This window comes from Triticum aestivum, chromosome 7D (assembly GCF_018294505.1).
Source record: "Triticum aestivum cultivar Chinese Spring chromosome 7D, IWGSC CS RefSeq v2.1, whole genome shotgun sequence".
Classification (NCBI taxonomy): domain Eukaryota; kingdom Viridiplantae; phylum Streptophyta; class Magnoliopsida; order Poales; family Poaceae; genus Triticum; species Triticum aestivum.
The window spans coordinates 30,367,430-30,380,325 of NC_057814.1; the positions used below are offsets into that span (position 1 = coordinate 30,367,430).

General features: G+C 41.7%; 1 long non-coding RNA gene across 1 annotated transcript; it reads left to right on the forward strand.

Moving 5' to 3' along the window:
* Positions 1-593: 593 nt before the first annotated feature.
* Positions 594-4,290, forward strand: LOC123168620 (uncharacterized). The gene is made up of 3 exons (XR_006484431.1): positions 594-889; positions 1,409-2,587; positions 2,747-4,290. It is a non-coding gene; the product is annotated as an uncharacterized lncRNA (long non-coding RNA).
* Positions 4,291-12,896: the final 8,606 nt, after the last annotated feature.

Genomic DNA, 12,896 nt, shown 5'->3' on the forward strand with positions numbered 1-12,896 from the left:
TTCTTTTATTTTTTCTAAAACTGAAAAGGCGGTCCAGGGGTGCATTCGGTGGAATTTTTGGGCACGGTGCGCCATTACTAGTTAAACTAGTAATGGCGCACCACACCCACGGTGTGTCATTACTAACTTTTAAAAAAAATATAAAAAAATTATTAGTAGTGGCGCACCGAGGGTGTGGTGCGCCATTACTAGTTTTGAAAAAAAAAATTGTTAGTAGTGGCGCACCGAGGGTGTGGTGCGCCATTACTAGTTAAACTAGTATAATGACGCACTATCCCCTAATGCGGCATTACTAGTTTTGAAAATAAAAAAAAATTGTTAGTAGTGGCGCACCGTGGATATGGTGCGCCATTAGTATTTGGACACTAATGGCGTACCCACACATGGTGCGTCATTAGTATATATAGTAGTGGCGCACCACATGTGTGGTGCGCTATTAGTGTCTATATTATCTATAGTCCTTTTTCCAGTAGCGAAGGACCGACAGGAATACGAGTTTCGGCCCACCCGCGAAACACTAGGGCGCGACCCGCGCCCTCTTTTCTCGCCCGTCATCGACGCCCAAATCCAACCCCCCCCAAATCTTGTCCCTTCCTTCTATGCCACCCAATCCCTCCCTTCCTTTGAGGCCTCCGACCACCATCGATGCCTTCCAAGGTCACCCGAGCGCCTCAACCTGCTCTATGTTATGGATCTGTACCCGCCGGCCACCACCATCCATGGCTCCTCTGCTATTGGGACACCACATCGTCCCATCTCCTTTCTGGACATCACCCTGCAACACCAACGCTTGGCCTGCTCCTCCACCACGGCCCTGCTCGGGACACGCCACCATCGACGCCACCGTTGAGAATCCACCCCAACTCGAGCAGTTCACCGGCGCCATGGAGTTACGTGACCTAAATCTCAAATCTCGGCTGTTTCCTGTTTGTTGCATCTCCGGATCCCCAAATCTGCTGCAGCTCTAGGAATCCCCAAATCCGACCTCAGATCTGATCTATAGAACTGTGGTATGGATGCATAATAATCCCGAAAACTGGTGCAGCTCCTTGGATCTCAAATCTCGTTCTGGATTTCTGCTATGTCTTTGAGGAAATTGCAACCATTTATTGCTGCCTTATTATTACTTAAATTAGTATGGATTCAACAGTACGTATCTACAGGATCTGAAATTTTACTAAGAATGGGTGGGTTACTTGGGAAATTTCAATTAGTTATCAAACTTTTAGTACCAATGGGTTGGATACAACTGTACGTATCCATAAATTTTCATGTAATGTTGTATTTTGTTTCGATTTCAGTGGGATTTTTTCATTGACTTACTATACAACACCATAATAATTCAATCTCTATTATTTTTCTGTCCATACTTTTTGATTTTACCTGCTTTAAATATGTTGACATTCAGGAAACACTAAGCTGCTACATTGGAAATACGAGGAACTTCATCAGTGCAAGAAGTTGATATTCACTCAACGGCAAGAAATAGTCTCATATTTTTCTTCCAAGTAGTATGTACCATTCCCCACTTTGATACTTATGAACACCCATTTGATATATCCTTTTCCTAGTTATAGTTCATCCAGATCAGGAGTAGGATTTATGGTTCATGATCCAACTAAAAGAGAGGTGTAATATCCTCTGCCCTTGACATGGTATGGTACATACTGTTATTTCCCTACCTGTCTGCAAATTCATGTATTGATTAATTTCGATTCAAGTTTTCTATCTCGCAAGATCATGCTATCTTCAGTATGCTGAAGAACATCTGAAATGCACCTAGACATTATATTTCAGAGTATTGACGATGAAACTGTACCAGAGAAGGCCTATTACCAATAGCTATGCTCAAGATATGAATGCTCTGTTATAACAATTAACAAGACAAAGATATGCTCAGGGGCTCCTATCGTAGGCTATACTATATGTTATCTTAATTTAGTTACTCCGTTTACTACTTGCTTCTTGGAATTTCTTACTGTCTTATTATCTAGTACTTAACAGTTCTTGTGTATTCCTCATATTTAAGCTCACAGTGTTCTTCCTTCTCCCTTAAGTTGTATTTTGTTTTCTTTCTTATATTAAAGATTGAACAATTGCAGTGCAAGCACACAATTGGTTGTTCCTGTTCGAGAAGGTGCGCAATCTTGCCGAGTTGCACAAAATCAATTAAAATAGTATATTTGTACATAGTTGGAACTAGTTGATTGTAGCTCTTAGTTGTACAAGGTGGATGCAAGTGTCTGGGTGCGATGGCCCGTAGATATTGCATTGCTCTGAAAATTATCAGTACATTGCATAGATGAATGGATGTCACTCCTTACATTGTTGTTTTGAACTTCTGTACTAATTTACTGAAGCGTCAAGTAACAACTATCCTCTGTTTGGGTCACCCCTTTCCCTAGTAGTGTTGCATTCTATGTCCTTATGAATTTTTGATTGTCTTACTGTCCAGTACAGTAACAGTCTGCTCTCTAACTTGTTTGTCAATAACTCCTTATTTTAGTCTCTTTCATTATGTTAGGTTTTTGGGAAGAATTAAATGAACATCATCAGTGCAACATAGAGGTTAAGGCAGGTGGTTGAGGTATCACTCAATTTCAAGAAATTGAATAAGATTCTTCCAAATTAAGTGGCACTATTCCATTTCATATTTTGTTGTTCTATGCACGTGAACCTAGAACTTAAATATTGATCAACACCTGATCGATGTCTTATTTTCTAGTTTGCAATTCATTCTTATTAGGAGCAAAATCCAAGATTGGGGAGCTATGAGAGATGCAAGAGCCTCTAATCAAGGTATTTTTAGTTTTGCTTTCACCATCATCCGCAAGTTTTATCAGGAATAATTGCCAGTCAAGTTTTCTCGCGTATATTAAAAACATATCATGCTATGTCCAGTGTGCCCAAGATCATGAGACCAACATTATTGAGCCAGTAGTTGCTATGTTGGTTTAGTCTGAACACAACCTCTTTCTATTTCTTTGGGGTCTTTTATTGTCTCACCATGCCATGCTGTTACATTATCGAATAATTGTATAATGTTTTGGATTTTTTATTCTTATGGAGATGATGATGACTCTGCCATCTTTCTTGAACATTTGAAATGGATAGACTTAAGAGTATTGACATTGGTGGTGTGATTTATTGCAAGAACTCTCTAATGACTTACCTGCTCAGGAAGTTAGCTGATAATTCTGTCAAACTAATCTAGTAGCATGTGCTCAGGTTGTCCTTTAAGTGGATTTTGTCAGTTGCATGATTAGTATCAAATCTGAGATATGATGCTAGAAAAAACTACTCCATTACTATTCTATAAGTTGTAGAAGTGGGTAACTTTGCTGAGAGAAAAACAAGTTGGGTATATATGCCAATGTTATTGCGAGAAACTGAGATACCAAATAGATTATGCTTATTATATCTTATAGATATTGTTCCTGTTTCTCGTACCTTTTTGTAGCAAACAGTTGGCACTTGCACATTTTTACAAGTTCAATTAGTCCACTGCAGGGTAACCTTGAAGAGAAGCTTGCAACTTAAGTTGCAACAAAAGATTGTAGAAAATGAGGTATCTCTTCTTGTGTATATTTAGTTGATGCACTTGTGTGTTTTTAGATGTTGCACCTCTGTTTTCATTGACCTTCGATTCATGTACGTAAATTCTATGGAACTGTATCCGAGGACATGTGAATTTGTATCTATGTTTGACGGGAACAATTGATAGTGATGTTTCTATGTTCTAAATATTATGGGTTCTGGAATAGCTATTTATAAAACCATCAATATTTTTTTCTTCATTGGGTTTCTTTTTTTCCTGACGGTTATGTATGACGCCCATATAATCCTGTAGGGCCAAACCCGTCAGAGAAATATGAAAACCCGACAGGAATTTAGTTCCTGTCAGCCAACCGACAAGCATAGTTTATTTCCCTTGTCAAGCTATCCCTGACGGCTAACCCTGGCGGGTCACCGACAGGAAATAGTTTTCCTGTCGGTACATCATATTTTCCTGTCGGTTTTGGGCTCACAGGAAAATTCCAATTTCTGGTAATGAGCGGATATGTACAACTAGCAAGGCTTGACACTTCTGTCGAAACCTCTACATCTTATATAAAACTTCTTTCTATCAGTCCACTTAGTCTTGGCATCAAACTCATGTTTGACTGCATAAGTCTTGAAACACATCCTAAACTCATCCATGTTTGGGAACAACTTCCCCACTGCAATAACAGGGTTTTCCTTGTCATACACATTTACCAACTCATCATCATGTGCATCATCTACATCATCTGCGGCATCTTCCATCAGTCGTCCATCCACATCTTTAGTTCTATCTCTGTTAGCATCAGTATCAGTAGGCATACTAGATTCACCATCCTTCTCCTCCTTATCTTCATCAGCTACTGGAATGCCAAATTTGTTGGTCATCTCAGTGTCATCCATTGGTGCAATGACTAAATCAGTTGGGTCATTTAATTCTACTGAATTCCAATCAACAGAAACAACCCTTCCAACACCATCAGAGCCCTCTTCTGCATCACCCCCTCAGGTAATACTGTCACTTCACCTGTACACATGGGCATTAGCTGCCTCTCTAAAGCCCAATCATCATCTACCATCTGTGAAGCTAACTTTGAGGGCGCATATCCAACCTTAGAATCTGATTTCAGATCAACAAGCTCTGCATGAAACATAGTCTGTTTGGTTGTCCAGCCATCTTGTCGATCGATTTCATCAACCATGTCTTCACCATCCTCAATTCTCACATACTCTCCTTTCCGATTATCAAACCGTAACAATGCTACCTCTTGCTCTGGACCCCAAAAATGCTCTCCCCAATTTTTTCCACCACATTCTGCACGGCCTTCTCTTCCATGCTCTGTAGTTCTTGTGGATCAATCTATGCAAAATCAATCTCCCACTTCACAATTGTATCTCTCTCTATGTCTCGCATGCTACCATCACCTAGCTTCACCTTAGAAGGAAGGAATTCCACAGTGAATTCGAACGTCCCAGCAACATCCCCCCTATTTCGGGGCAGTGTGAGGTGAGCTAGCGGAAGCAGACGAGGCACAGATCACATAGCTTGGAAAGGATGCACATTAAGGGATTACCTAGTCGATGTTGTTGTCTCTGGCGGCTCCATCACGGTCAGCCCCCCCCCTCCCACCCACCCAAATCTGGATCAAATCGACAAAAAACACCAAAAACAGAGGGAAACAGAGGCGATGTGGTGAGATCTAGATCGACACAGTGGGGAACGAGACAGGGTTCCGGATTCACTCACCACAGCCATCACCGAGAATCAAAGCTCCTCTGCGCTGCTATCACCGAGAACAAAATCTCCGGCGCGCCGAGAACAAAGAGGAGGGGGTGGCAGGGGTACACGTTCAGACAGGTACGGGGACATGTTTCACTTGATGCACTACCAAGTGGGGCCCGCAACTAGATGCACTGTCAAGTGGGACACACATGTCTTAAACATAACCTCACTCCCGTTGACGACCAGTTTAATCGCCCGAGTGGGCCTTGGCTATTTGGGCCTCTGAAACATAGTACTACAGCTATTTTTGTCAACTACGTCGCATTCCTTCCATTGCACCTCAAAGATGTCGCACAGGAGCTATTGACCCCGGACGGCGATGGTGTATAGAAGCAACCAACAAACAAAAACAAAAATCAGGCTAAATTTCAGTATTACATCCTGGTGTTGCAGATTTTGCAGAGAAAACAACGTGAAAAAAAAAAAATCTTAAAGCAGCCTCTTGACTCTTTAGGTTGACATTTGAACAACTAAAGAATATGCATAGCTAACCAACATGAGATAGTACATGGGATCTTGGATCTTCATATCTGACGACAAGGAGAAGCATGTATTGTTGTCTGATTATGCCATCATGGACGAGGATAGCGAAGTATGAGGATGGTGTGGTACTGTCAGAGTGTCCCGACTTGGGATTTGGTGGTGCGCATATATTCCTCCTTCAATCACCATTGCAATGTACAATGGTGGCCTTCGCTATAAGGAGCTGTTGTTGGCAACCAGTTCTTGTTGCGGCTCGACTGGCTGCTTATGTGAGCATGGTCTTCACTTGTGGCATCTGGAGTCAAAACCATTCTATGCATGTAGCTGCTGGGATCATGGGAAGTGGTGACGATAACACATATGACTTCGATTTCGTGGTGCTTTTCAAGCATCTGTCTTGAGCTTTGGGGTGAAAACCTGCGGTCTGGCTCTTATGTGTTATATCTGGCAATGGCAATGTTTCTTGTGTCGTTACCTTGTTGAAGGCATTGCCCGGATTCGCCCGGCCTTGTTCTTCAGGGTGGAAACCCATGATCCGGCATTTGGTGGTTTGATCCGTTGACGATGGAGTTTAAGCGTCGTTCTTTCAGGAGGCGTTGCTGTTGAATAATCCTTCTCGTTGAACAAGTGGTGTCAAGAGATGGTTGGTGCGAATATGGTTGTTGTTGTAGATTATTGATCATTTATTTGATCGCTCCGGGTTTTTTTACACCACCAAGGCATAGCTTTGGCCTTATTTGAATTTGCTAGTTGTAGGTGTGATTTTTTCTTTTTGTGTTTGTTTTTGTATTGGCTGTTTGCATCCTACTTGTGCACGAGCCGGATATGTGTTCATTGTGTTTGTATCCCCTTGATGCTTCATTTTGAGCTAATAAAATCCACCCTTTGTCTAAAATTACCGGATCCTCTCCTAGACCATGGTACGTACAACAATGGCTGACAAGATGGCGTACTGCACACTCTAGAACTTCTCAACCAGAAAATGCACTGCTACAGATTTGAGCAGGCATCAAGCATGACGTTGACCTGATATGGTCCAAATCGTATCCAAGGAAAACTGCTCTCTGGTTAAATTGTGACGAACCAAGCCATAATTGTAGTGATCTGAATGCACATTTTGATCGAATAAAGCTCACACTTATTACACAGAATGAAATTAGTGTTTCCTTGATTTTTCTTTGTACAAACTATGAAATGATAATTCAGTTAGTTAACCAGGAATTAATGTTCCAAACTAGGATTCCTAAGTTCTATACTTGTAATGGTCCCATTTACCTAGGGTGAGGGTCTAGGGATGACCTGGTTTAAGTTTCCATTCACTTTCTTGACATCTGGTGGTTACCTTTTCTACTATATGTTCGATAAGTTGTATTGTCGTATCAGCAATTCTCACCACATAATAAGTTTTCTACACGAAAGGGGATTGCAAGCTCATATATACCTCCCTAACCAAACTATAAACCAAAACAAATATGTTTTCGATTTCGTCAGGCTTGCGCTTATAAAGCAATCCACAGTTAATTTGAGAGCTGCAACCTCCCTGTAGGTTTCCTCTTTCACTGTCTCCAGGGAAAAGTTATGATTAAAATAAGCAAGCCTAATTTTTACAGAATATGGTCAGAATTAGCTAAGTACATAAAAGATAAGACTTCGAAATTTTCGGTAGAAAAGCAGTTTGAGTAATCGAGTATGGCAAGACCGCAAGAGCAATAAAGCCATGTCTAGTGTCCTCCTAAATGGTTATTTACCCCGCAAGAGTAATCAGGAGTTTGGGAAGAAAAAAAAAGATGCAACTTTGACTTCTACAAAAAATGAGCGGAGATATTAGTATGAACTAAATGGTTATTTACCCCGCCGTATACTTGTGATCGGCATGTGAATAAGTAAAGATTATGGATAGCTTAGCTAGCCAACATGGGAAAAACACTATTACTCCTCATGAGCTGCACACCTTTCAGGTGCATCACGCTTACCATGCTGCTGTAACCAGCGTTCTGAACATTGCCCACTCTGCCACTTTATATATCTCCTAACCATATGCACCTTTTCGGTTGGGTTCCTTCCAGTTGTCACCGGGTTATGAGTGCTCATTGTTACTGAAATTCTGATGTATTTTTCTTGCTGATGGGTTGAGATTTTAGAAGGAACTGAAAGAGAATCTGGACAAGTTTCGCCGTTGTCGTTGGCCCACAAAGAAAGCAGGAAAATTCTACTGGGAAATGTTCCGCTGCAACAAATCCAGGTTCTGTCCCATGGAGAAGTGCTCAGTTTGTCGAAGTGCGTGTAGAAAAGTGCAATTTATCCGTTAGATTGTGTCCCGTTAGGAAGCACTCAGATAGAATGTACAACTGAAAAGTGGAGCATGGATACCTGATTCGCATTCCCCTTGTTCAAAGTGATTAAAGAACATGGGTGTTACTTTCTCGTTTCCCAAAATTTTGATCCGAATATTAAAAAAAAAGTTATCCATCTGTACAACGTTTATAATATCAATTTGACACGATAAATGAACACAATCACCCCGTGTTTCTAAATTGTTTATTTTTAGCTTTGGGCCGGTGGTTGACGGATTCATTCACCGTTGCTCAGATAAGAAATATAAAGGGCATTGCAGTACAACAGAAAAGCGGAGCATTTCAAACAGCCCAAGGACTGTGATGGTGTACAGAAGCAGCTGACGGACATAAACAAATACTTGGCTAAATTTCAGTATTACATCCTGGCTTTGCAGAAAACAGTAACAACATCTGAAAGCACCCTCATGAGATTGGCATATGAATGACTAAAGATTAGGCGTAGCTAGCAAACATGAGAAAAACTGTTACTCCTCATGAGCTGCACACCATTCAGCAGCATCACATTTATCGTGCTGCTAATGTAACTGTGCTGTGAACATTGTCCACTCTGTTTCTAAATATCTCTAGACCATATACATCTGCAGGTTACTTCTGTTGGTCATCAGGTTATAAATGTACACTAATTATTGAACTTTTGATGTGTTTTCTTCCTGATTGTTTGATATTTTAGAATGAAGTGAAAGAGAATGTGGGCAGTTGGAGGTCTGGAGGTGCGTCTATGTATGCCATGGAGAAACCAGGAAAAATGAACAAGTACGTGCTACGTTGGCAATCCAACATATGTCCCATAAAGAAGTCCGGTAAAAATGGAAATGATTGTGTCTCATGGAGTAGGGGGTCCAAAAATTTCATGGGTGACGTGCACCAGTTCCCCAGCACGGCTACTGTGTCCGGGTAAACGGCGAGAAGTATTTCCACAACTTAGAGGATTGACAGAGGATCTAGCCTCTGAGCTGGCAGGCGACGATGCCATCACCAGGGCCATTTCTGCTTACTGGACCATGGTAACGGCAACAGATGACATGGCAGTGTGGTAGAAACCGATCATTTCAGCTACAAAGCCAGCAATCACGACATCGAGGATGCACATAACCAGATTATTGAAAAATAAAAGGACAATCCAGCCACTAAAGGCTAGATCGTGGGTTTTCACTCTAAAGATTAAGTTGACCGTACATCTTTGGAGTACTTTGTATGTCTTGAATGATTAAATGGACATATAGTATGCTTGATTTTTTTTCTTTACCTATTATGCTCTTCTAAGAAAAGATATGGTCGTGTAAGTTATTTTTTTCTCATTTACATTTGTCTACTTAGTACTTACTGGTAATCTTGGTGACAAGGTACCTATTTTTTGGTGCCTAGATATTAATTAAGAAAGAATCATTTTCATAATTTTATACAAGGTGCAACTTATTCAAGACTATCTGTGACGTAAGTACCATCTATCATGTAACTCAGTGTAGCAACAGATCCATCAATTGCAGCTCATATCACATAGGTAAGGACAAATGCACTCAATGTACGTGAATTCATAATTTGATTCCAACAAGCGGGGCATGTGTAATTCACTGGTTGACTGTTGACAAGGCCATGGCAGAACCGAAAAAGCGGGACATTTCAGATAGCCCAAGGAGTCCTGCGGTGTGCCACAGCAGCTGACGAACAGAAATATATGTAGGTTAAGATTTCAATATGCATTGTGGCGATACATGTTTTGCAGAAGAGAACGGCAAAAACATAAAGTGAGAGTGCCTTGTTGTCTGTTATAGAGATGAACCAATGAGGGATGGGTGCTAATCAATTAATCAATCAACACAGACGGAGCCGACTAACTTGGTAGTTTCCTTGCTAACTTCCATGTTTTCGACTTTAGACAGATGTCGCTTCCGTGGGCAACTTTTTTCAAGCTACCAAGTATGTTTGTACCAGGAGTGAAAATGAGCTGAGAATAAATATTTACCCAGCATATGAATGTGATCAGCATGCGAACAACGATGCGCAGCTGGCCAGAGTGAGAAACATTGGTTGCTACTCATGAACTACACACCGTTCGGCCGCATCACACCTATCATGCTGCTAATGTAACAGATATTTTGAACATTGCTCACTCCCTTTATATACCTCTAAACCATATGCACTTGTTCTGCTGGGTTCCTTCCATCGGTTGAACCTGCACTATTATTGAACTTTTGATTTTATGAGTTGAGGTTTTAGAAGGAACTGAAAGACTGTGGACAATCCTCGGTGCAGTGGTGCAGGCTTGCCCATCGAGAGACCAGGAAAATTCTGCATGAAAATGTTCTGCTGCAAATCTGGGTTCCGTCTACAAAGAATTCCTAGTTTGTCCAATTTGAAGTGCGTAGAGTGTGTCCAGTTGAGAAGTACTCACTCACCTGGGGCTGTAGGAACAGCGCTTGCGCTGTCCACGGGTTGGGGCGAAGAGGGAGTAAGCAAACTCCAGGCGTGCTGGTGCTGAGTGGCACTCGAGCAGGAGCAGCAGGCGGCACGCCGCCGTACGACTCTCTCAAAATAGGCTTTCGTCCCACTTTATAGATAGAGCAACCACCATGTCCATACAAGAAGTACCAAATCACCGAGAAAAAATAGTGGGCATCAGCACAAGCACATCCAAAGAAAACATAAGAGGAAGAAAGAAAGAAAAATATAGCGGTGGCTCATGCGGGTCCGTGCGTGCCTGGCTGGTGGCTGCGCGGGCGGTTGGGTTGGGGGAGAAACTGGAAATGTGCAATTCTGAATGGTTGCCCGGGCCTGCATGGTTGCTGGCTGAACCACGGGCTGGATCCAAATTTCCCATGGTTTACTACTGAATTCTTTCGATGCCTCGGGCCGTGGCCTTCATTGCCCGGGGCCTATCTTCATGCAATCACTGTGTGCATCAAGCTAAAATGGATCGAAGTGTTTATAGTAGAGGTAGTTTTTGCTTGTTTCGAGTAATTATCTAAAAAACTATGTTGTTATGTTCGTATCCACCCGTTCCTCGTCTATGGCAGCGTGTCGAGTTAAACTGGCTGGACATTTTAGGACCAGAGGAGATGACCCAAGCTCCGAGCTGGTGTCAGCCGACGTCATTTCTGAGAGCCTGTGCTTGACAAATGTGTGGCTTAATCACCTGCATGGCCAGCAGTGATGGATCTGTGTCTGGTATGATTCCGACACTTGCAAATATATCTGAAGATATTGACCTCAGAGTGCAACTTTTCTTCTTCTTGGCTTCAAAGGAAAAAGAAATATTCTTCGTCTGTTTCAGTGATCGATCTGATGCACAATTGAGAGAAAAAGTATATATAGTTTTCAGTTCAACAGAGATGATCAAGACGGAGCATCTGCAGACTGCAACACAGCTAGAAGTTCAAAATGTTATGCAACAAAAGGGTGAAGTAGCAGACAAAATCTTGAAGAATCTCTTCATGGAACTGTTAGAGGGGAAACCCAGGTTATGACGTTATTATGGATCATGCTTTCAGATTAAAGTCCTTTTCTTGCTAAAATAGTTTTTCCTTAATTTCAGATGCAGTTAAAACGGGATGCCTGCCATATGTTTCCTTTGCCATACTAATAAAGAAGAGTTCAACACGAGAATGCTGTGTGCTTTTGCTAGACAAGGACAAGTGCGCTACAAATATCATTGATGTTTCTGAGAGAATGGATGGATACATGGCCAATGTTCAGAACCACCACCGTTGTTATATCATTTCAGCAGCCCGATCGACTGGAACAAGTCTGTCGGCAGTGGCCTGGTGATCTCAGAACGTAGCAAGGTTGTCATTAGAGTGTCAACATGGTTTCTGGATGTGGCAACTTTTGCAGTAGTGCGGATAATGTTGACCGATTCTAGGGGCAGTAAAGTGCTACTGGACAGCAGGGGATGCCTGATGATTCTCCAGAATACATATGAACTGCACGAATGCAAATTTACAGTGGATTTATCTCTGGCTTTTCAAAACCACCTTTCCCTATTCAGTTAGAACATGAGATGAGGTCAATCTGTATATTGTCTGTACAAAATCTACTATTGTAATACAAACCTTTCTATTGCATGAGCTGAAATATTGAAAGGAGCTGAAGACTGTTAACATTATTCTGTATACAGACCAATTTCTGAGAATGAACATTTGGGACCTTCCATATACTACAGGTACTATCTTGGTTGATTCAGGGAACTCAATAGCATTTCCAACTAGCTGATCTAGACACCACCGCAGCTGTTGGCCTAAATGCTTCATGCAATGCTTGCACTATGGTCATGCAGTTCCTGCATAATGTGTGATGGACTCATTCATGCAACTCTTGCATAATGCACATGCTACTTACTGTTACTCATCATGAGTTTCAACATTCAGTTACACTTGCTACGCTATTGGTTTAACTAAACTTCAGCCGGTGCTCTGCTTTGTTATATATCTTTAATACCATTTACTCATTTTGTCTATGCATTTGTTTCGTTGGTCGACGGCTTATTTTAGGATGAGACTTAAGAAGAAACTGAAAGAAGATGCATGCTGGGAGGAGCCGAGGATCGATGATCAATTTGCACAGACTTTGTGCGGACATGTCACATATAGCTTCCTGCATTGCTGAAAAAGGGGTTCCCCCGCTTTGTATACAAAGCAAACAACCGAGACAACCAACGATAGGTGCTAGGGCGGTAGCAGCACAATCACGCCCAAAAGAAATGAAAGAGAAAATACAACAGAAACAAATGCCGACAA